The sequence below is a fragment of the Danaus plexippus genome, chromosome 15 (assembly GCF_018135715.1).
Source record: "Danaus plexippus chromosome 15, MEX_DaPlex, whole genome shotgun sequence".
NCBI classification, from domain to species: domain Eukaryota; kingdom Metazoa; phylum Arthropoda; class Insecta; order Lepidoptera; family Nymphalidae; genus Danaus; species Danaus plexippus.
In genome coordinates this window covers 5811006-5836165 of record NC_083547.1, presented here as the reverse complement: position 1 = coordinate 5836165, position 25160 = coordinate 5811006, and positions in this window count along the sequence as shown.

The following is a 25160-nucleotide window of genomic DNA, read 5'->3' as shown; positions in this document are numbered from 1 at the left end:
TTTTTCTTGGTTATTGGTTTACAAAAACAAAATTTACCATTCGTTTTGCACTATGACAAAAAAAATCCAAAAAGACCAAAAAAAAATCCATATATCTATATTAAAGTATTTCAAAATCTTTTAGCTTTGAATTTTAAACGAATAAATTCTGCTAGCATAACAAACACTTTAACAATAGCTTTTAGGACGACAGAGATAGTTTGCCAACATATCCGTTTTTAAATACCATTAAAAATAATGATTTAACTGATGTGAGTTGTTCATGAACATTTTCTATTCAACAATTTCATTTTTTTTAAAACAGAACATTTTATAAAAACTCCACTAGCAAAGTGATTTAACAAAGCAAAAGTATGACAGTTCGCTGTTGCCTTCTTTTATATAGCATTTGCCTTAAAGGAAAAACCAATGCGACGCGGCGTTGTGTTGTTGCATTATTACTCGTGCACACTTAAACGTTCACTTTTATATCATTAGTATATTATTTTTATCTTAAAAGATACGATATTTTTTATATAAAGTCAAAAGGTATTTTCTAAAACATAACATAAAACCTTTATTCTTGGTTCTTCTTTTTTGACTTCGGAAATTGGATTTAAAGTGAAAACAAGTAACAGAATATATAAAAAAATAAAATAAAAAAAAACTACATTTAAAGTAATAATATCCTCCTTTAAGTTGTTGAGCGTAATGCATGCAGTATTGCTATTTATTACGGCAATCCGATGCGGATATTGTCTGCGAGCACGCAATGATAACTGGTTACTCATTATTAACGTGTGTCGGCCTTCATATACACGATTAGCCGAGCCTAAGATAAAAATTGAGCACAAAAAATAGTAATGTAAGTATATTTGATGTTGAAAATCTACTATTTTCTAGAAAATTTTGATAAATTTGTATAATATCAACCGTTAATCCATGTAACATATGGTTTTTATATAAAACTTTCAATACTATAAAAGTTTAAGACAAATACAGATACATATATGTTCATCATCGTGAAATAATGCTCACCTTAAATAAAATATGACGTACAATAGAATTTCTATCGTTTGATGATCACTTGTACTTAACATTAGTCATAAAATTGATTTACAACGACATTTTATCTTATATAATGCTTTATATAACTGGAAACGAACGCTCCGTGAAACACATAACAAGAGAAAATCCTTTCATATTCCATACGTAATAAAAACAAGTAACATTATTTCACAATGGAAGCTATGAAAGCTATGGCTTCGAGCTACGACGTAGCAACCGTAGCACGTCGTAGAGGTAGAAGTCCCCAGCTAGATTCTTTTCAAACTGGTTTTAAAATTAATTCAATGTTATGGAAATTTCTACACACACACACACATATACATATATATATGTGATTGTGTATATGCTTAAAAGAAGTTTCCTTACCGTTAATAAAACTATTATTTCAAATATAATGTTTTGTAGAATCAGTATAAGTGGCCTAATTGTTGCTTTTATTTCTAATTCGTTACTTCCTGAGTCAAAGTGATAGTAGCCGTATGTTTTGATAGACCAGTACATGGAAGCGTTGTATCAGTTTTCTAATAAAATATTCTAGATTCATTGGATTTATGAAACGCTTATTAGATTTTTTTGGAATCTTTTCTTAAATAATAAAATTATTGTTTTTTTAATATATTAAAGTAATTAATAAAATAAGAAGAATGATTATATATTTGTATCGTAAACAAAGGCACATTACATTTTTTCTTTGTAAATTATGAATGGTGTTTCAAGTTACATTTAGCAGCAGTATCAAAACCATTCTTAAATGAAATCATTTAAGAATGGTTTTGATATAACATAATAGAACAGTGAACTGTTTTTAAAAAAACAGTTACATATAAATAGGGAATTACCTATTTATTTATAGATATGTAAAGAAGCTTTTTGCTATTTAACCTTAAAGCTTTTTTGACAGATATTTTAATCAGATAGCAACAGTTCAGTTCCACAATCTCGTCTGAAAGATACCTCATCATGTACGAGTTACTGCGTTCTTAGTCACGGATTACGTTTGCCGCGGCGCCGCACGAATCCATAACTTAAATAACTTAAAGTAACTGCTATCGTGAAACGATTTTGTCATCTGTTTCTACAATATAACAAGAGTTTTTCCTAGTGGGGTGTTTCGTAACACATTATCTTCTACTATAGAGCGTCTAATAAAATAAAAAATTTCATTGCAAAATAAATTGATAAACCAAAAAGGTATCTATGGTTTAACGCAAGGCCTTACGCTTGGGTTAACCTTAGGCTTGAATTTACCTGTAAAGTATAAGATTGTTATTTTTAAGTTCTTTCAGTCAAATTCACTATAAGAGTGCCTTAAAACAATGATCGCCTGTAAGTTTACAAAGGATTAACAATTATTATAATTTTCTTTATTATATATAACTAATCGTTGCTTAAATTTTTTCTTGTATTTATCGGTGTTTTGTTTGAGACGTTTAAAATTCATTAAATATATATCGACATTTTTATCTTCAAAGTGATGAAAAGCACAAAAGAAGTATGTATAAACGAGAAGAAAAACTCATAATATCCGAGAGAAAGTCTCGCTTTTATAATAGATATACGAGTATGTTCGAAGTTTAACATTTTATTTAGCACTTGTTATATAATTTTATGTATCGCCTTTAAAGAAACGAGTTTGAAAATAAAGATTTCACATCCACTCGTTAGATTTGTCAACTAACCTTTTGTCTCGATTTTTACGAAGATTCTTAAGTAAAGAATAATTAACGTAATTGAAATATTAAGTTTGAGAAATGTATTCTGAAATATGTGTAAATTACGAAATACTATATATAATATTAGAAGTCATTTTTAACATCATATAGTTTAAGTAAATACACAAAACTTATACATAAATATATTTGGATAATAAAATGATAAAATTTGTTGAAACGTAACAGTAATAAATATAATCTTAATTAATTAGTAACTCAGTTTCAATAATAAAATTCGCTTCAATGATTCTTATCCGAGCATTTGTCTAGGTAACATTAAAATCATTGAACAGACGAAATAGACTCGCTATCTACCGTGCAATAACATTTCATTGTTTAGGTGTATCCGACAGTTTCAATTAATTAGATGATTTCTAATTAATTGTACTCTATTCACATCCGAGTAAAATTTATATTGAAATTATTCCCGTTCTATATCCAATGGAAATTTCCAACGAATTGTTTTTAGTTTATACTATATATTTTTCTAGGAAGTTAATCCTTTATCAACCTATAAATCGGAAATGTATGATGGAATTCACTTATACAGATAGCTAGCTTTTTTTTTAGGATTTTATTTTTCAAACTATTCTCTCCGTAATAAACGCCTACAAACGTTTCATCGGATTGAGATTATAGATTTGCATTTTGATTTTCGAAAAATGTTTAAATAACAATTCATTTGTAATTGCTATTTTATATATTATTCTTGTGTGTTAAAATGTGCTGTATTTATTGAATCTGTTGCCGTTCCTGTATAAAAATGACCGTATCAATTAAAAGCAGGGTATGCGCAGTTGGCCGCCATCCATCAGACAGGGGCGGCATCCGACAACGACAAATGAAGTGCGATTTGATCCTACGCTCCACCGTCAATACTGTTTTCATTTGCATCTTATGCAGCCGAGAAAAACAAACCCGACGAGATCATTAGAGTCGAATAGTCTTATGTTTTATTCAAGCGGACGGAATGCTGACCGGAGTTATTTTATTTCTAGAGTGAGAATCGTCGAATCGAGTCTGTTTTAGTCCTTTGTTCGTGTCAGTCGATGTGTCGATTATGGATTTAATTAAATTCGCTGTTTAATGATTATGTGGTTTTATCAGTGACGTCTGTTCGCTGAAGCTAGTAGAGTGGTATGATGGTAGTTTTTGTTTGGTTTTTTCATTAATTCTATCAATCAATAAAGTGTAAATTTTTGTCTTTCATAAGTTTATATATTGTCAGTGTACAATGTTGGATGAACGTGATAAATTTGAATTAGCGATGTTATAATTTTATTAAACATTATGTCCAAGAAAATAACGTAATTCATAAGAATATCAAATTTAACTCTACATTGCAACAAACAGTCACAATAAAAAAATATATTTAAAAAAGATTTTTTTATGTATGTAAAAGTAATATTTTCGGAAATCCTATCTTTTTTTATTTCTCCTGTTATTTTTGTCATTCTTTCATATGGATGTAAAATCATCTTGTTAAGAATATATAATTTTTCAACTTGATATACTCTTATGATTTCATTTTAATTAAAAATGACTCAATAAAAAAATTTAAAAAAGAGTTTTGTTTATTAATTCTGTTAATACAATTAGTGGAAGAACTTAGCCGCAAGAAATTACAAAAAAATAGTTTTTATCATAATTCATATCTATTTTACGTAATTATTATTTAAAAAACTGCTTATAAGTTATAACATATTAACAAAATAACCAATTAACAGAACTAATTGCCGTTTCAGCGTAATTATAAACACGAAAAACACTTGAATCGTCGACTTGGAGTGTTCTTATTGTTTAAGATCCAAGAGTCCATTGTTACCGTAATCTCTCATTGGAAAGTCAGGATTTGCGAAAGGCAGAAACAGTAAGTACGTTCATTATCATCGCTTTAATATGATGAGAGTTGGCAACGGTCCCGCCCCTGTCGGCTAATTTTGTTATGGACTACGTGCCTCGAATCGTTAGTGGTTATTCAAAATTGTCCACTAATCCTTGCAACTTTTACCTTAATGCTCCCAAATTCACTAAAAACTGCTTGTTAAGTTACATTTGTATTTACAATTTTATTCTTTATTTATCACCAAAATCTTTTATAGTAAGAAATTAATATTTTGAAATCTTTTAAATAACCTTAGGATTTTGGATGATCGTCGCTGATATTACTAGCTCGGAAATTATTCACAAAACAAAATTTGCTAGTATAAGTCTAGACGTATTAAAAAGATTTCTTTTGTAATCGCCGGACAATGGACGGGTCTTACACATATAATATATTGAATCTAACCATATGAAGATTAAATCGTGTGTACCCAGCCTTAATCAAAAGGCCAATCTAATGGATTAGGAATAAAGTACCGGTGGTTAGGCTACTTAATTTAATTAACGTCAAGAAACAACTGACACTTATTTAATTATAACTGTATTCGGGCCAAGGAAGTTTTGGTTAATGTCGTCTGGGTAATACATTTAAAATATATTACCTTTTTTTTATAACCGTCGTAAAGAAAACCATCCATTGCTCAATTATTACGCGTCGGTATAATGACGGTATCATTGAATGATAAATCTCCATTTTATAAATGGGTATAAATATTTTCGTGATGATTGATCACTCTCCCTATAAACTCTATGTGTACACGTATCGTTGTGTTAAGTTGTTTGTGTTATAGTGTGTTGGTGTGTGTTATTACGTGATGTGGTGCCTCTAGAGCTCTTATACTTTGAACGTAAAGGGCACGCTCTATGAACAACTAAATTATTCACTATATCCGTTGACTGACGTATCATGACGTGTGTCACGAATCAAACATGTGAGTAACGTAATTTTCTCTTAAAAATTTACAAAGCGCGTGTAAAACATTTGGATTTTGTGATAAAAATATATTTAACATCACTGAATTTATGTTTTTGTTTTCCAAATTATAGAGATAGTTATAACTCTGCTATATTATTTAAAACTTGTTTTGTAGTCTCCTATTTATATAGTATAATAAGACTAAACAATAATAATATCTAAAGTAATCTTATAAATTTTTATTCAAACTGACAATAGAATTTTCTTTAAAGTAAATGTTGGTTATCTCTACACTGGTAAGAATGCACTTAATCAAAAGACAATATATCTCATGTACATGTATCATGCCTGCAAAATTATATCACCACATACCCTCCACCGTGTTTTACATCTCCTGGCACATTTCCTTGCTAATTTGGAATGTTTGCTTGTCATTGAACGATAATTACTGTGAATTATGCAAAACTTTTGTCAACGTTAAACTGTTTTAAGAGTAGAACTTTTGTATTTTAGAAACTAAAGTAAGAGGAATAGTTTATTATTGAGGACGTTATATATATCTTCATAAAAGGGAATTAAATACGGTTTATTATTTGACTTAAAAAAAAGGTCATTAAAATGTCGCTTGAGTAAAATATTCGATTAGAAAGTCTAGTGTGAGCGTGTGTAATTTCTTATACACTTAAAACACTATTAATATATGTAGCTCATCTTAGCAGATTACTTTAACGAAAGAAAAGATGCAAAATAGGATTACAAATGAGAGACAAAATTCTTTCCTATATGTAACCTAAGTGTATGTCTTAAGTATAACGAAACAACATCTTAACCAAAAAGCTTATTTGAAAGTGTAACAGATGTAATGTACGTACAATGAATTAATTTCAAGTTCTCTGGTCTGAACTAAAAGGATAAGAACGTCACAAGTAAGACGTGTTTTGTATGGTGAAACAAAAACTTTGTTATACAATAGTAAAAGTTACATAAATGAGATACTAAACATTTAATATACAGGTTGCTGCGGCTTGATATATAATGAGATACGGAAACAGGCAGCTTTCTTAGACATTTGTAAGTAAAACGTATTCAAAGTCGACACGCAGACTCTATAAGCCCGTGAATTTAACAATTCAGAGAAAGGTAAAATACGAGTTTTGAATTTAAGAGCATTTAAACGTTTCGTTAAGACCCTCGTATTCCGAGACTAATATAATTTTAATTCCCATAATTGTTTCATAACAGATATTAAAATTACCTTCATTTCTAAATTAGTAATTGTGTATGCTATTAACATGAAGCATACAGCTTTTTAATTGTTATTCAAACGAAACACATACAAGCTGTATATAAAAATATGTGAGTTTGTAAGTTTACGTTTGAACCATTTGTGAAATAATATTGAATGCATAAAACACTTGATAGAGATGATATATGCGGAAATATGCCATATTTTTCCAAAGCATTGTGTTGCATAAGTAAGACTGCGAGAATATCTAAGAATTCTTTTAAGCTCTCTCCGTACGTTTTAATAATAACAAAAGTAACAACACCTTTATTTTCAAAAACTCAAGTCCACAGTTGATGTAAGATAGCTTGCTAGTTTGCTGCATTAAAATATAAATTTATAAAACCAATTTTTATTAATGAAAACGTAATCATCAAGTGGAACGATTTGCGGACAAAAGTTTCTGAGTGACGTTATTAGTGGTAGCAGTAAGAACATAATGCAACAAAATGGAAGACTTGCAATTAAAGTGTAATTAAGGTAAATTTGTAGTTTGAGCTATAATACTGGCTGTAGTGGGTATGACGAGATTTCGCCTCTACCGCTAGTACGGCTTCACGTCGTCGACTTAATAGAGACAATAGGTAGATTCATTACAGCACAGTGAATAGAGAAAATATTGAGTAGATTTGAAACATTAATGAAGTGAATGAATTAGTGCGTAAGGTAACTCGGACAATCAATTTTAATCGTTTATTGAACGAAAATATGAAAGAATGATTGAATTAAACAAAAAAAAACCTGATTTTTTCTTCAAAAATTGTATTTGTGATTTCAATACCCTCCATACAAGTGAAATATAAACACTTATTTTAAATACCATCCATAAATCACACTTATTGATTAATGTTAATAAGGCCTCAACTATGTAGAGGTTTTTTTATACTTTTTTGCTTTCTCAAGTGCACATTCAGTTTGACAGAAAGTAAATGTTGCTGTAAAAATTCACAACAACACTGTACAAACTGTTGATTAATTTACCTTAAAAAAGACGAAAATTAAAGTTAAATATCGGAAACACATGTATTGCTAATTTTCTATTTACACACACCCACACACACATACACACAAACACACACACACAAATACATACCCACATACACACACACACACACACACACACACATACACACACACACACGCAAGTAAACATTAACCATTTTAACGTAATGTTCAGTATAACAAAAGTTTAAAGTATTTCATGAATACTGACATGCAATGACTGATATAGTTTTTTTTGCTCTTAAAATGTGTCTAATTTTATTTATGTTAATTTTAAATAAATTTCTAATTATTTTTAAAGTGATTTATAAGTCAATAAATAACTTTCAATTATTATTTAAAGTTCTGTGTTTTGATTATTTTAGATTTCTGTAACATAATAGATAAGAAAAGTTATAGATGTTTGTAAACGGCATTGGGGAGCGTTGGAGTGTTAATAACTTCATACGAATAAGACCTTGCACTAGGTATTGTATTATGAACTACCAATGTAACGCTTTTTAAGGACGCGTAAGTGCAATCGACGTTTATATTTGTCTAATTTTATTTTGTTAGAAAGTAGTTACTCCAAAAATTACTGATTTTCATATTAAAGGATAAATTAATGGAGTTAAGTGCTGTTGATTTTGTTTATTGTCTTTTAAGGGAATTAAAATACAAGTATGTATATGTAGTTTAAGTTAAAACTTCTAGGTAAAGTCAGATGTATTTGAGTCATTTTTGGGGTTCTGTAGCCAAATGGAAAAAAACGGAACCCTTATAGATTTGTCATGTCTGTCTGTCTGTTTGTCCGTCTGTCCGTCCGTCCGTATGTCACAGCCATTTATTATTTCCGAAACAGTTGGGCCAACATAGTTTAAACTTTGTAGGTAGATGTATTCTGGTAACCGCTATTTGAATTTTGAATAAATTTATTAATTTAAAAATTAAAGGGGAACACTCCATATATAGAACTGATAAAAAAAAAATCCAGCTAACTTTTAAAATAAGAGAGTGAGAAAACTAAAAAACATACTATATGCTGTAGATTTTCATGGAAACTTTCAACGTAAATTGGTTTCAACAAGATATCATTATTACTTTTTAAGAAATAATAAATTTTCAAAAAACGCATATACAACTTTGTCGTTCATACAAACAGTATGTAAAACCAAGTATTTTTTTTTTATAAAACATCGATCAAAGTTACAACGCACTATAATAACTTTTATATTATGTCATCTACTTGCTGCTACGGAACCCTTCATGGGCGAGTCCGACTCGCACTTGTTTATTTTATTTTGTTAACAACCTTTTTTCTATGCGCCCTTGCCGCGAGCTCTAAACTGTCAACTAATTAATAACTTTATAATAAGATTAAATTAATAGGGATTAAAAGATCTTCTAGTTTCTTATTTTTATGTAACTGTGTTTTTTTTAATCGGTATTTTGAAAGTCAATTCTTATGTAAATTTTAAAAACAATTTTTTACAAAACAATTTACGGTAATATATAATATATAATATATTTTTTAGAGGTAGAATATGATAAATACAACAGAGTAGTTAATAATCTGTGACATAGAATATATAAAATAAAAAAAATTCGGGGATCGTATAAGTTTTTAACTTTACAATTAATGAAATAATTAATTTTTGAAAAAATAAAACAAAAAATACGCTTCCGTGGTGTTAAAACGTTTAAAGTTCATTACTTTAATATTATTCAACAAGGTTAAGCTGTAACCAGTTTCACAGCAATTTACTTGTTTTGTTTTCTTTTTAACGTTGAAAACGGTATTGTTTTATTCTGATGATAACATTATTTACCGCTGTAGTTTTTCCGTCGCAGTGGAGTGCTTTAAACACTTGATATTTAAACCTCAGGCGGAAACCGTGTTTATTTTTCTTGTTGTTCTTTAAATGATTTAATATTTATTTAAATTTGACCCTTATATAATGATTTTTTTTTCGTTTATAGAGGATAATGATTGGTTAATTTTAGCTGTAGCTTGGCCAACGATGAGTAGCGGTGGTTTAGCTCAACTTCCTTAGTGATACTAGGTATGACGGGATTATTATAGTATTGTCCGGCTAAAGATTTTCATCTGCGAATACTTCCCTCGGAAGTAATAAAACTTCATGCATTCGAAGTATTCAGAGTCCTACCTTTGCACAATCATAGAAGTAATATGCTTGCCTGTCTTCTTTGTTTAAAGCTAACCAATATTACCAATAATATCAAAATCACTCAGTATCATAAAACAATACACAGAATGGAAAGCCTTGATCGATTACAGTAAGTGTTTGCTTATAAGAATACGTAATAAAATTTTTATAAGTAATAACTAAAATATTCATTATATGATATAACACTAATAAAACAAATTTCCGAAAGATCGTTCTATATATTTTTTTTGAAATTAAAAGTGATAACTGAATAAATAGATCACTCATCTGTAATAAAATGTGGAATAATAGCCATAAAAAAAGTAAAAAACCAGCATATGGAATTTTCTTGAACCTTGTGTCACTATAAGATGTGATAAATATAATGCTATAAGTAAAAAGGGCACGGGAACTTATTCTAACATTAAGGTTAACTTAGAGGCAACTTTAATATTGAAAGAGGTTTGCAGGGCCTGTGGGCCGGTCACCTCTGAATTCTCAATCACTAAATAACAGAACGGGCAGTCATACTGAAAACAAATAGCCGACCTTTTGCCTTCTTTACGAGACCCTTGTTAACTTGCCCTTAATAAATTATTTATTTCTCAAATCCAATGAGAAGGTAAAATAATTATTGCTGTTGTTTAAAGTGCTTATTAATAAAACAACTTTGAGAGTTAAAGTTCAGTGAGAGTTCTGAGATTACATTTTTATGTAACTTCGCTAGGGGAGGTTATAAAAGAAACGTTCCTACGCGGCAGTTGCTCGGAATAATAAAAAATATATAATTACAAAAGAGAAATTAGACGACAAAGGTTGTTAAATTTTTAACTATGTAAATGTATTTTTTTTTATTGTACCCGAGAAGTTAAAATTGTGTTTCGATCTAACTGCTAATTAATCGTTCTTAAAATATAAGGTAATTTTTTCACGTCTGTGCTGTTATGAATTTGAATATTATATTTTTTGTTTTTTTTTCTTTTATAATGCGAAATAATGTTGATGAACCAACAAAAATTTTAAGACAATTAATGAAAGTTCTTATTAATTTCACTTAGCCACAGAAATAATTGGATTATTTCACAGTACTCGTTACAATATTCATAAAAGAGAGATTGCATCAAACCGCCTTTCTAAGTCTACCGGGCTAATTGACTCCGCGGGTCTCCAAATTAAACAACTAAGAAATTTGTATAACAAAAGAAAACGTATAAAATTAATTACTATAATTATTATCATACTCCGCTAATGAAATACGAAATTCATGTAACAAAACAACAAAGGCTATAGAATTAATACGCTCGTTTATATACCCAATGTTATTTAGATTATAAATGAGAAAGTTTATGAGTGATTCAAAATATAAAAAAAGAATATTCTTAATTTAGACTTCCGTGTTTAAGAGCAAGTCTATTGTTGTACGTAACAAGATCTTATCAATTTGTATTAAGACGTATTTATTTCTATCTACCTACGTAATATATGTATGTGGAAAAATTAAAAAATATAACTAAAGAAATGCAATGCAATGCATCATATTATCTGAATTAAACTACGAATTATATATTTTTTGTATGAAATGTTCGATTGCTTATAAAACCATAAATAATTTAAAAGATTTATATGGAATATAAAATTTTTAACCCTTTCATTTTACATTGGACGTTTATATTTGAAGTTTAAGTTAAAAAAGTTACATTTATACTTTGTAATATTTTATGTATGGTAGTAAAATCTGAAAGTATTATAGAAATTGTATTGTGAAAGAACAAAAACTAATAGATAATGGTTTTACCAGTAACAATTTCAGTTATAAAGAATCTAGCTTTTATAACACAAAGTAGTCAATAGCTGGGAAAACATTTAAGTTAAGGTCGTATTAAAAAAAACTTAACAAATTCCTACATGTGTAATACCACAGCGTATAAATACTTACAAAACTCGCTTCGTACCTGTATCCTGGGGTGTAACATGAAACAAGCGTGCTACGGAAGTTGTTACGTACTTGTGTACGTCTGTACCTATTGTGCGTGCTTACATAGAATTATTATGAGAATGTTCTTTTTCATACAGCCATATCAACGAGTTTGTACCGAATATATACATACATACATATGTATATTCAGGATAAATTTCATTGACACTAATTTTGCTTGTGACATTGATGACTGTACTTAAAATACCTGAAATTTGTATGCCTGTCAATATGTTTTATGGAAAAGATATTTTATTTAACGCAAATATAATAAATTTATTATGGAAAGCGAAAAGAAACGCCTTTAAAGTGGCGAGTAATATGTATTCATCTAAGAATAAGCAGGATAAATGGCATTCATAGTGGGTATATTTGCCGGAAAGATTTTTCGGTTCAGTCACACGAAGAAAATGTGTTTGATTTATCAGCACTCGAGGCCGGACCTTCCTCGCTATAAATTTTATTGTGTTATGATTTAGGGGCGTGTATATGATTTTATGGTAAACACTTTACTCTTTGTGTGCTACTTGATTTATTCCCTGACATGGTGCTCGATGCGAGATGATGGCGGGATTTGATGATGGGAATAATGAAAGTAATGTTTCGTTTTTGGAACAAGAATATTTTGTCACAGATAGTTTTTTTATTCCTAGTAGAAACTATTTGTTTTTTAGTCCATTTAAAAGTATTCTTAAAGAAATGTTTATTAAATCGGTAAAAACGTATTACGCCTGCATTCATTATAAAGGTCAATAAATATGTCAGAGAATATTTTTATAACGCAAATATTTTGCTTCCCCTGCTTTTCTTATTGCTTATAAATCTTAGCGATTTGATTTACTGGATGAAAAAAGCAGAGCAAATAAAGGTGAATAATGAAGGAACTTCCTAAACGAAAATGTTTATTGGCAAAAAGAGAAAAATAACTCCAAGCCGTCGAATAATTTTGCGCAGACGTCAAAATTTAGGAGTTCATTAATAGGCAATGTTGACCTGAATGTAAAGAAATAATCGAAAAAAATTAATAAAAGTCTTTTAAGTCATCTATATCGGAAGCGCTGATGATAATGCCAGTGAAAATATTGTCTTTGAATAATGCAGAGGAAATAAAATAATTTATAGGCAATAAAAGCGTTACGTCTGTATTGTAAATATTTGACTGTGAAATACAGAAGTTTCTCAGGTGCGACACAGGGATTACTGTTATATTATCATTTTTACCTGATATACGATTATTTTTAATAGATCCCTGACATTTAACACCAAGAGTTTTGTTCCTCTTTTCTCAAGTATTGAAATGACATGTCATGTATATCCGAAAGATGGTCGAAGAACATAAAATAAACAGTCCAGAAAAATATAATTATTTACGTAATTTAGATAATAATTTTATATCTTTCTAGTTCTATATATTTTACACTTCTGCATAAATGAACTTCATAATCATTTTTTTAATTTTAAATATATCATTAAACATCATATATAACAAAAAATATCTATACGTTTTGAATTGAATATCATTTGCGTGTGAGCAAGATATAGCGTATGACGTAATGTGTATCAATATTTTCTTGTCCTAAAAAAATTCCCATCAATATTTTATGTGTCATAAAAACCATGCCGTTATATAATATGTACAAAGATGAAGATGATCATATAATTTGTTGGATGGTTTATCCTGTTCCCTACAAAGCATTACCTACTCACGTGGTAGGACCAAGGTCTCGTGTTCTAAGAGGATTAGAAACGCTTAACGCTACTTTGCTAGGGTTTAGTGGGTTCGCTTCTTAGCTATGTAACTTATGATGATTTCTTTATGATTCCGGCTATATATAAAATATGTATATAGCCGTAATTTTAAAATGGTAATTTGTTTTCAATTCCATTGCAATGTTAACCGATTCAGTGTTCATTCAAATTTGACGCTTTGAATGATGCGGTTGCGTTCGTTTAAATGAATATGTATGAGAGTGTATTATTTTGTATGTATATGCCTTTCATTTATAGTTTTGTTTGAACTTAATATAGCCGCAACAAAATAAAAAAACATTCCCAATTTTAACGCGTTCTTCAAACACATCTTTAATTTCATTATATGTGTAGATAAAAGTAGAATATAATATTTTGTGTGAACAACGTCATAAAACGAGAAATAAACGGAATAAAGGCATAATGAAAGTGTAATAATAATCATAAACATCCACAGGATTATGTTATAACTTGAAACTATAATAAAAAAGAAGAATCACATGAAAAAAATGTTACAAAATATGTAGTATAATTTTATTAGAAATAATACTACTTTTTTTATGTGATACCGACTCTTATTACTTAAATTTCATATCTCAATAGTCAGTCTATTATCCCCGAATATCAATGATGAGAAATACGAAGAAAATTTTTATATAAAAAAATAAATAAAAATGAAATGAATACGACTTTGACGACTCTAAGTTTTTTATCTGGTTTCATCTCATCAACGAAAGGTTTCTTAAGAATGGATGATAAAAGACTCGTGTTTTTGAAGTCTCAAATTATTGGATACGGTAGTATTGTATAGTTATAGTGTTTGCTCGCTCTTGAAGGGTGAAGATATCTAATTTCTTACCGTTTCCCCGTCTGTTGTTAACAATAACAGTTAGTAATTACCTGTTTGCCTGTTTGCGTTTGACAGATCCAATTACACTTCACATTATGTTTTGTTCGATGTCTCTTTTGTATTACATATTATCTTTTAAAATTGTCTCATTCACAACATCTGTATGTTGTCATTCTGTTGCCTAGTTTCCTGACTGTTTCTCCTTATAATTTTGTATCTTAAGATTACAAGAAGTTCTATTAAAGATTCAAAAACAATTTAAATATTATTATTTTACTTCAATTTATAATAAGTTTATTGAAAAACGAAATTGTGAGTCATAATATAATAATAGTCAACTGTGTGGAGCCCTTATAATTGAAAGTGATTAAAATATATCTTCTGTACTGGATAGATGTAATCAATTTGTTACAGCCAATAGAAACCAAATCGGTTCGTTTATGGCTTAATATAATCGAAGTCGAACGAGGACTGCTCCATTATTCAATGCATCACTGTTATTTACATTGACCACATAAGAGGTGCTCGTACTAGCAATGAATATTCAGTAATGTATAGACATCGTAATAATAACATCTTTCCATCATATCAGCAACGCTTAGCCTCAGTTTAATCATCTAGTAATGTTGATCAAGTTCTCAGAGGCAAAAACTGATAAGTTTAATCAAGCGATAGGGCGTCAATCAGGCCACCTCGTTATCGGAACGACCAGTAATTTTCTCCGACTTGCTGACCGAACGTGATTTTCAAGCGTTCGATTACTTCGATTGATTATCAAGTTCTAGGAATACGTTTAATGGATTTTGCTCTCATGTTTGCTTACGGCTGGATTGAGATAAACGATTGCGCAGCGTAAATTCTCAATTAAATATATTTATTTACGAAGTTAAAAGCTTATTTAAATTATTGTACTAGAATATTAATATATTGTCATGATATTAATTGCATTGTATATATTATAAATTTAAGGCAAATTAATTATTTAAAGTCCGTAATTGATTCATTATTTTTATGCAGAATTATCGTTATAGTCCGATATGATCATAAATAATTTGAATATCTTATATTAAACAAACATACGATTGTTAGTGAAAAAATCTTATTGATTAGTCTGTGGTTTGTATTAAACTTGAAACGGAACTATGGTATGCTGATTATTTGGAATAAGTCTCAACTGCACTGGTTTAATTATCCCAAGTAAATCTGAGCCCGGGACTATAATTATGGCAATAATTTGACCTTAATCGGCCGCATGGCGTTTAGTAGTCGCCTTGGGATCCGAGTCCGATTTTAAGCTCTATTTTGTGCATTAGTGGACAACTACCTAAATCAAGCAGGATAATTGTCGGCGCTCCATCATTAGACTAATCGATAGAGTGAACAATAAAAAGTCGTCCAAGTTCAGTCATACAGCCATAAGGCTTTTATGGTTATATTTAAAATATTTATTACTAAGAAGTACAGGGGAGATTGCAGAAAAGTTATCGATCTATAGTTACTTAAAAAATATTAAATTTCTAACATAGAGGTTGCTGCCGACATTTCATTTAACTGTAACTTCCGTTTTAATTTAAATAATTTGCCAAAACAAGACACGAACTTATTAGTGACGCGAATGATTTACAGACCCGTTAATGGGTTAACTTCATCAAACTTGGGCTCAAGTTGCTTTGAGACCGTTTATAACTCAGCAGTATCATGTTTCGGGCGTTTCACAGAATTAAGTTATATGTTATGCATGTATCCCAACACATACCAGGATAGCAGACTCATTTTAATTTCTTTTCCCTATATATCGTTCGTGATATAAATCACGTCCGTATTTTCATATGTTCAAATACATTATGCTCGCTGTCGGAAAGTATTTCTTACATAAAATCCATTGACCCGGCGAGGACGTAACTCTGAACGCGAGCGGGACACGTGGACAATAATGGCGGTCATAATTTGCCTGTAATGGGCCTTACACTATCGCACTGTCAGCTCCAAAAATAAGCTTTGTTTACCTAAATCTCTGCTTGACGTGAATTTCTTCAGCAAGATCAGCCATTGTGTGCAGATACGGCTTTTTAAAATTATTACATCAACGACACAATATATGTAATTTTTTTTCTAATATTAATTAAATTTTAAAATACATACAAACGAAAACGTTATATTGTATGCGCAATTTATTGAAGAATAAGAAAGTCTTAGAGTTGACTCTATAATTGAAACAAAGACATTATAGTTAAAATGAAACCGTGATCTCGTCTGCCCGTGATCACGGTTGCTGAAAAGTAACCGAAACGTAGGGATTATGTAGTTTTTTAAATAATAAAATTCCGTGTAGTTTGTCCGAAAAATATTAGTTTCATTTAAATGAATAAAACTCGCGAAAATCTTAGATCTCATTAAAGACATTATAGGTTGATAAAGAGCAGTATTCAAAATTTGCATAAATATGAATGCAACTACATATTCAGTGTGTATAAGGTTAATTTACGTAATAACAATGGCGATTGTACGATGATAATATAATTATAGCTCAGTAGAACTACACGTCAACGTTTAACAAATTCATTTTAATTATATAATTATTAGTTGATTAAAATGAAACAAAAGTGAAAATTGTTTATATGTAAAATGAAGATTTTTCATTTATTAGGTACTTTAATATACGCAGTAACATATATGCGATGTGTTCACAAATAAAAACGTTACGCTAAAGTTTGTTTTATCCCACAGGAATACCTCCTTTTCTGGACAAAATGTATTTTTGATATATCTCCTTATCATTACTGTTTGAGATGCGAAACGTAAGATAAAGTTATTAAATAGTCCTACACTTATATAGATTTATACTATATTTACGTTTCATATAGTAAAAAATGATTAAAAGGAAATAACAAAAATAGTTACTCCCAATAAGCTCAAATGGTAAATTTCCAATAAAACGTTTGAATAATTCGGAGAAGAGGTTAATGTCACAAAGAATAAAATATAAATTCTATCTTACTATTTTGAAACTTCTGGTAGTCGTAATAAAATTTGATGAAATATTTTGTAATACTTCAACAAAATACACATATAATATTATTTTATGATCTGTCAACTATATTATTAGTTTAATTTTATTATTCTGTGGCCGTAATATTTAAATAAAGCTAATAAAGTTCTGCTGAATACGTTCTCTTAATCCAAAATTCAAAATTGCGATTCAGTGCCGGCATTGTAAAATCTTTTTTCACTTTTCAGTTGCTTTTAGGCGTCAAATTGACGTACCTTTACTCCCACAGTGGTCCGGCAAAATATTTAAAATTCAGAAAATGGCGTTTGATCTAGTATAACAAAATTGGAACCGAGTCTTTTGAGATGTTAAATGTGTTACCCGTGCTATACAAACATGTACGTCATTTTGAAATAGGTACCTTTATTCTCCGTTGACGCATGTTATAATATTAAATTGAAATGGATACTAAGATAAAACAATTTAAAAATAGTCCAGTTTGATTACAACGTTATAGTTAAGTTGGTGTATTATTGTTGTATAACTTTTAACTAATAATGTTTTACTATGTAAAATGAATTATATTTTATGTAAATATAAAATACTTTGAACTATTTAAAGATCCAAAGTTTACATATCAAGTACAATACGTTTTGTATGCCATGCAAGAACAGATCTAGAGGGATATTGGAATCTGTAACGACAACATATTGCCAATTTAGGAGTCAACCGCTAATATATTTATGCTATCCTCCAAAGTCTAACCGACTATATAGTAGTTTATGAGTCACACGAGACTTAAAAACAACACAATATTCAGATTCTTACAATGACGTTCAATACTGTTTTATGTCATAAAATGCAATATATTCTCTTTCGTATCGCAGTTATTAACCAAATTCTCGCTTTTAATTTAATTTTCAATTATTTTCGAAAATAATGAACACTTATTCGTTAAATTACATCAATATTGTACGTCGGAATACATAGTAAAAGTAATCTTTTGGCTTTTTTTAAAAATAAAAACAAAAGTTTTAAATTGACAGAATATTTAGTCTGTTTTTTTTTATTTTTATGAGTGAGAAAGACTGTTGATTACTTTTCATAATTTTCGTAGGGATAGAAAAACCTGAAACGAATATAAAAACTATTTTTTTTTTAAAATAGCTTTTTCCGTTTCCTTATGATTTTCAATATTATCATTATATGTTCTGTCTTTATAGCCGAGTTGAAATTATTTATGGAAACAAGTTTGGTCACGACGTAGTTTCAGCGATATTCGCTAGGTGGCACTACAAAGAACAGTAAACGGTTCCCTCTGTATCTGGCAGATGGCGTTTATCCAACAAATGTTAGAAGTTTTTACATTTCTGAATTTTCTTATTATATAACACGGTTGGTACTACAATGGTCGGTAATATGCTGCTATTTTTTAAGATTCTTTTTAAAAATGTTATCTATTTATCGAAAAACTGGTATATTCATTACACATATCAGTGGACATTTTCATAACATAAAATTATATTTTTATAATTTTTAATAACATCAGACACTATTATTTAACTTCCTTTTTTTCTTATCTGCGCTCTGGGTGTTTTCTAATCAAGGTTGAACAGTTTTTAAATGTTTATATTGGTATGCTGACAATATTTACATTTCTTTATTTAAATTGTCGTTTCATTTCTTTTATATTACTTGTAGGGGTCTTAAGTTTGTGATTAAAAAGGGGTTTAGTTTTATTTATACTATTGAAAAACAAAAACACAAATGTCGAAATTACTCTATAAAATTGTAATGTTCTTCATACATCGTACTTTATTGTTAATAAAGGCCTAACATTTAGTTATTTAAACTTTTTCACTTAAATACCTTTTCTTTGATAAAATAGCCGAGTTGGCGTAAGTTGTTTTGAGATAAAGATGACCCGTCCTAAGTGGGTTTCTGACAGTGACTGTCAATGTTGGCTCTTGCTCTTGGGAAACTTTTCAAAATTGGAATTCCAAAGTTCAGAACGACGTGCCGGATCGCGGAGCGATGCACGCTCCATGTCTCAAAGGAAATTCGGAAACGGCCATGTATTTACGGTAAAATGGCATTATCTTCCTTTTGCTTTCCTTATTGCATTCATCTACCGTGAAATAGACAAAAAACAATATAATATAATAAAATGTTTTGTTAATTACATAATTTGAATCATATCATCACCACGTCGACCATTGAATGAAACGGAATATCATTTTATCTGTTCTTCTCTATTTCTCGATGAAGCGTTTATTTTATTATAAGCATAGTTATTGTATTTTTATAAACAATTAATAGCAGCAACGACTACAATTCCCTTAGCATTACAACAATCAGGACTAATAACTCGTTAGGACGGCTAGTTAGCTAATCTTTTGGAGTACATCAAGCGTGATCAGCTATTGGACGACGAAAATGAGTCTAAAGTTGCATTGTAGAGGATTAAACGCAACCCAATTAACTGAGAGCGGAGCCCATGCCCGCCTAGACTCGATATCAGATTAGGCTGACTGGATTACATTAGTGGACGTCATACCACGTTATGTACTACCTTCTCGTCTATCCAATTATATTGCCATGACGTTCAATAGCTGAGATTAGGGCTGTCAACATATGTGTTGCCATCCTGTGGGAGCAAATACCCGGATAGCGGATACCCTTATTATCTTGGTATATTTCTAAAAGTTTTTTTTTTCTTTGATATATTTTTTTGGTCGTAAACATGCGCCTTGTACGATATTACTAATTGAAAGTATAATTTTGTATCACATACGAAAATGTTACAAATCTGTTGTCGTCATTAATGTTATACATAAGATATAAAATTAAAACAAAAGGAATTTTAGCAAGTCATTTAAGTTTCGATCCCAAGTGATCTCAGAAGTTGCCAACGAGATCTTCAACGAACTCTCCCCAAAACCAGCTACCAACTATCCTAGCTAGGTAATAACAAAATTAATCACAAATCCATCTGGTGCACTATGAGCGTGATTATTTCGATGATATAATAATTATCCGCGATGATCCATTGAATTTCGCATACATTTTAACTGTTAAATCTATGATGGATTCATAACATTATACAGTTGATCGAACCGCCTAAATCATATGCCACCACTGCTCGTAGATCATAATAAATGTGGATATACGTCACTATTTGGTATTTACGATGATGTTGACACACGGGTTAGACGCGAACAATTTATATTAAATAGCAATTATATTGCATTGTACGTTAGATATTCTTTTAAAATTATATATATGATAATATTATGCTGATTGTCATAATTCGAATATAACCGAAACGATCTCTGGTCTTGCTTAGTATAATCTGGCATCGTTAACCCATACACTGTCAGTGGGAAGGTTTTTATTCATAAAACATAGGCAATAATCGTATTACTGGACTATTTTCCGTTCAAAGGAGGTTTGTTAAGCTGCGAACTTTGAAAAATATATATAATAGTATACAGCAGGTTAGGATTTTGGCACTAATAGAATTTATTTATATTTCTTAAAGAATTTATATCTTTGAGGTCTTAATAGATAGTCTTTGATCTTTGTTAGCTGATTTCAGATAGTGGTAGAATTTATTGTGGATAATGAAGGCAAAAGGGTAACACAAGAAAATTCATGAGTTAATTAGATCAAAATCATAATGACTAAAAGTAGTTCAAAGACTATACTTGGCTTTTAATTTTATAGATAATATTATAAAGATAGCAAACACTATGTAATCTAATGAAATAAAAATTGTATGTATGCATTTCCATAGCATATTAAAAAACAAACAAGCTTTTCATTCAAAGAAGTCCACGAAAGTTCATTTCTATTATAAGATTAAGTTTATTTAACAGTAAAACATGAAATAGGGACTTCGTAACTAACAAATCTAAATACATTGAATGGAAGTCATTTGTCGCTATCACAAAATCCTTGAGTGGATACGCGGCCTTATATCGTAATTGAAATCGATTACATCTCTAGGCCTATTTACAAATCCTCACATGGCTATGTTAGACCAAGTATGTTATTGGATATCTAATTAGTGACGGGTCGTAAATTAATTAACTCCTAATTCTGCATTCAGATCTCAGCCAACAATATTCTATAGCTATAGTGATTCGGTTAGCCATTTTATATGCAATTAAACTACCTTCGATACTGCTATTGAATGTGTATTTAAATATCGCTTTAATGTTTATATATTATAGTGGTTTAATAGCTTTTGTTTTCAGTAATAGCTTTCAAGCATCGGTTTGTGGTACATCGTTCTGTGTTATCGTTATTGGCGTTTAACTACGCAGTTTATATATAATTAATTTGCTATTAAAATGCGTACATTGCATAAAACTGATAATTTAAAATGTTTAAGTATATTTTCACTTCTCAGGCTTTGAAGGTTGAATAGTGTTTGGTCATCGTGTTCAGCTTTAGATTTAAACATTTATATTTTGTTTCTCAAAGTCTGAAGACACGAGCGTATTAAATTAATTCATATGATTATAAAACCAGCATTGACGTTAACGTCTTATATCTTGGTTTCGCGATTTGCTATTTATTTTATACGTGACAGGGAAACGTAATAATAACGGATTTTGCTATAAATCTGGTTTTATTAGATGGAATACATTGTATGACTATTATTTTATTCATAACATCTTTGCTATAAATATAAAGTATTTCAAGGGAAAGTTAGTTTTAAAGAGAGCGCGACTGAGAAGTATTAGGAATAAATCTTAAGTATTATAAGGTAACCTCAATATATGTATGGAAATATGTAAATTATATGTCTTTACTTCTGTGATAATAACTTGTGTAGTACACCATGTACATGAATATGTACATGGTGTATCTTTCTATAAATAAGTACATGGTGTATCTTTCTATAAATTACCGAAAATGATAGTATTTGCTTTAATGTCCTTTAAATATTTTTTTTTCAGTGTCATGGTCGAAATACAAATTACGTGATACAAAATAGTATAGATTTTGAACAGCTTTAATCGAGTATTGATTCTGTTCTTTTCTTCGTCTGTCAATATTTTATTCAAATTGAAATTTAAGTATTCTGAACTCCACAAACGAGTCGAAATTTCTTTTTTCAAGTAATTGAATGTTAATAAACTATTTAGTGAATCTATTTAAATATTTTTTTTATAACTAGACACCTTAATATTTCAATGAATATTAGAAAAAAACTGTGATATCTTTGAATTATATTGAAAAATCAAATTGTTTTTGACACTGAAATGATTTATTCTACTTCTCATATATATTTGTTATTGTTAAAAAAAAATATATTTTTTTATACAATAGACAGCATTTTTATGTCACATGTAAAGTGTGTTACATTGTTAGTCCATAAAGGGTTTTGTACTGATGCTAGGTCAATATGATTTTTTTTCATACAAAAACACACACTCAGTCATATTGGTAGTTTAAAATGATTTTTGCCGACAATTAAAATACCAAACTATTTGAAATGCATTCAATTTTATTTTCTCACACAAGAACAGATGATGAATACAAGCTTACGAAGACTGACAGGAAAAAAAACACAAAAGGAATTGATTTCAAACAGACAAATTAAAAATTGTGATGGAATTTTTGTTAATATTTACTTGGTATAAGTATTTTATAATTTATTTCAATTAAAATATGATGAGAGAGATAATTTAGGTCATTACAATTTACATATGTACAGGTGTCGTGAAAGCTCACTTTTGTATGGTAATTATTATAGTGATATAATCCAACATGTACAATGTATCATTAAATCATCTCCAAAGCTTTCTAAGCTTACGCGTGGACTTCTAATAAGTTCATTACCTAATCTGGGTCGGGGTTTCTTGGAACCATCAGTTTTCCACTATCTTCATCAGGTCATCAGTCTTTTTACGAGAGATGGTCTTTATTCAAATACCTTTCTCTCGCCTGATTATTTACGACAAACAGTCTTTGTATATAAAAAGCATTGCTTTATATTTCCACCTATGTTCTTGCTTACTATGTCTTTAATTTTGCTTCTTGCAAATTCAAATTTTCGTTATTTATTTGTTAATAACTTGCTTTTTACACGATTTTATTGTTAAACTATGAAATTTATGGATCTTCAAAGCAACTGACTATGTTAAATCACAAAAAGTTTTGTTTTTCAGTCAGCTACAAACCTTTAATAAAGGAAAGAAAATAATAATAAAACCGATATTTCTATATATCGAAGATCTTGTTGAATAAATAACAGAAAATATGTATTACATTATAAATTGTTTATATAAAACACTAGAACTCACAAAGATGAATGCTTCCTTTAAATGTTACGTAACCTATTTATTAAATAATTCCTTGTTCTGGGACAACGTAAATTATGTAATAAAAGGTGAAATAAATTAAAAATACTATAATTGAAACAGAAAAAAATGGTCCTTTGATTTTTGTTTCTTGATGATTATTAATTATAGTTTTATGCAAGGGCATTTGAGGAGTGATATTTTTAAACACTTTTTCAAATAAATGCTATTCATCATATCTTAATGAGTAATAACTTTTTTATGGACCTATTGTTTATTAGATTTAAAACATTTGACAACCAGGTCAAAACAAAGCAACAAAGATAAGAAAAATAATTTTATTTTACATTATAATAAAGTAACTAAGTTTTTGGGTTTTATTTATGATTTATATACGAAGCCATTTAAGTAGTATTCATTTAAAGATAATTGCAGTGGGGAAATATCGAAACGTGACAGATTTGTTGGAAATTGGTAAGACACGACAAATATTTATTAGTGGTTCGCAAACCAGAAATTCTAGCACAATACCATTAATAACTATCCATCCAGTTTGAATTGATGGTAGCAGATGCTAGGATAAGTTAAGTTGAGAGATTTCCTTAGATCGGGATGCTGAATGGAGCTTTAAAAATTAACCTAGTTATAAGTTACCATAAAAAAAAACTTAGAAAAGAAGTTTAATTAGTCTCACTTATTACTATTTTTTACTGCTAATAATACTAATTGACAAATGGATACATACGTAGAACTTAATTTAAAAATATACGTCGTATTTTTATAAAGATAAAATTTGTTATATTAAGTTAAAAAGATTCTAAATTATGCATGGCCGGAGATGCTAACCTAGCATCAGATAAACGAGTAACGTTGAATCTGCTCTCATTGTATGCACATCGGTCTGCAGCTTTTGTGAAAATTTTCGGGTTCATTCTGACCAAACAAACCGTCGACTATTATAGAGTTAGGAAATATAATTTAAGTATATTTTCAAGAATAATTTTATGCCGAAATTTTCTTATTATTTGAGAATTTCAGATTTTATTAATAACGAAACAGTAAAGGACTGTCTTTAATAACATTAACAAAACGTGTAACAACACTTTCGGTTCCCTTTTTTTATTACTCTCAAACATGTGTTTAACATCATATTTAGACGTAAGTCGTTATAAAATGTACATAATATATATGCCTTAGCTATATTTTTGTGGAATTGAACAAATCAAAAAAACAAGTGACCAAAATGATATAATAGTATCCAATTTTAAAACAAGGACACTGATCAATTGA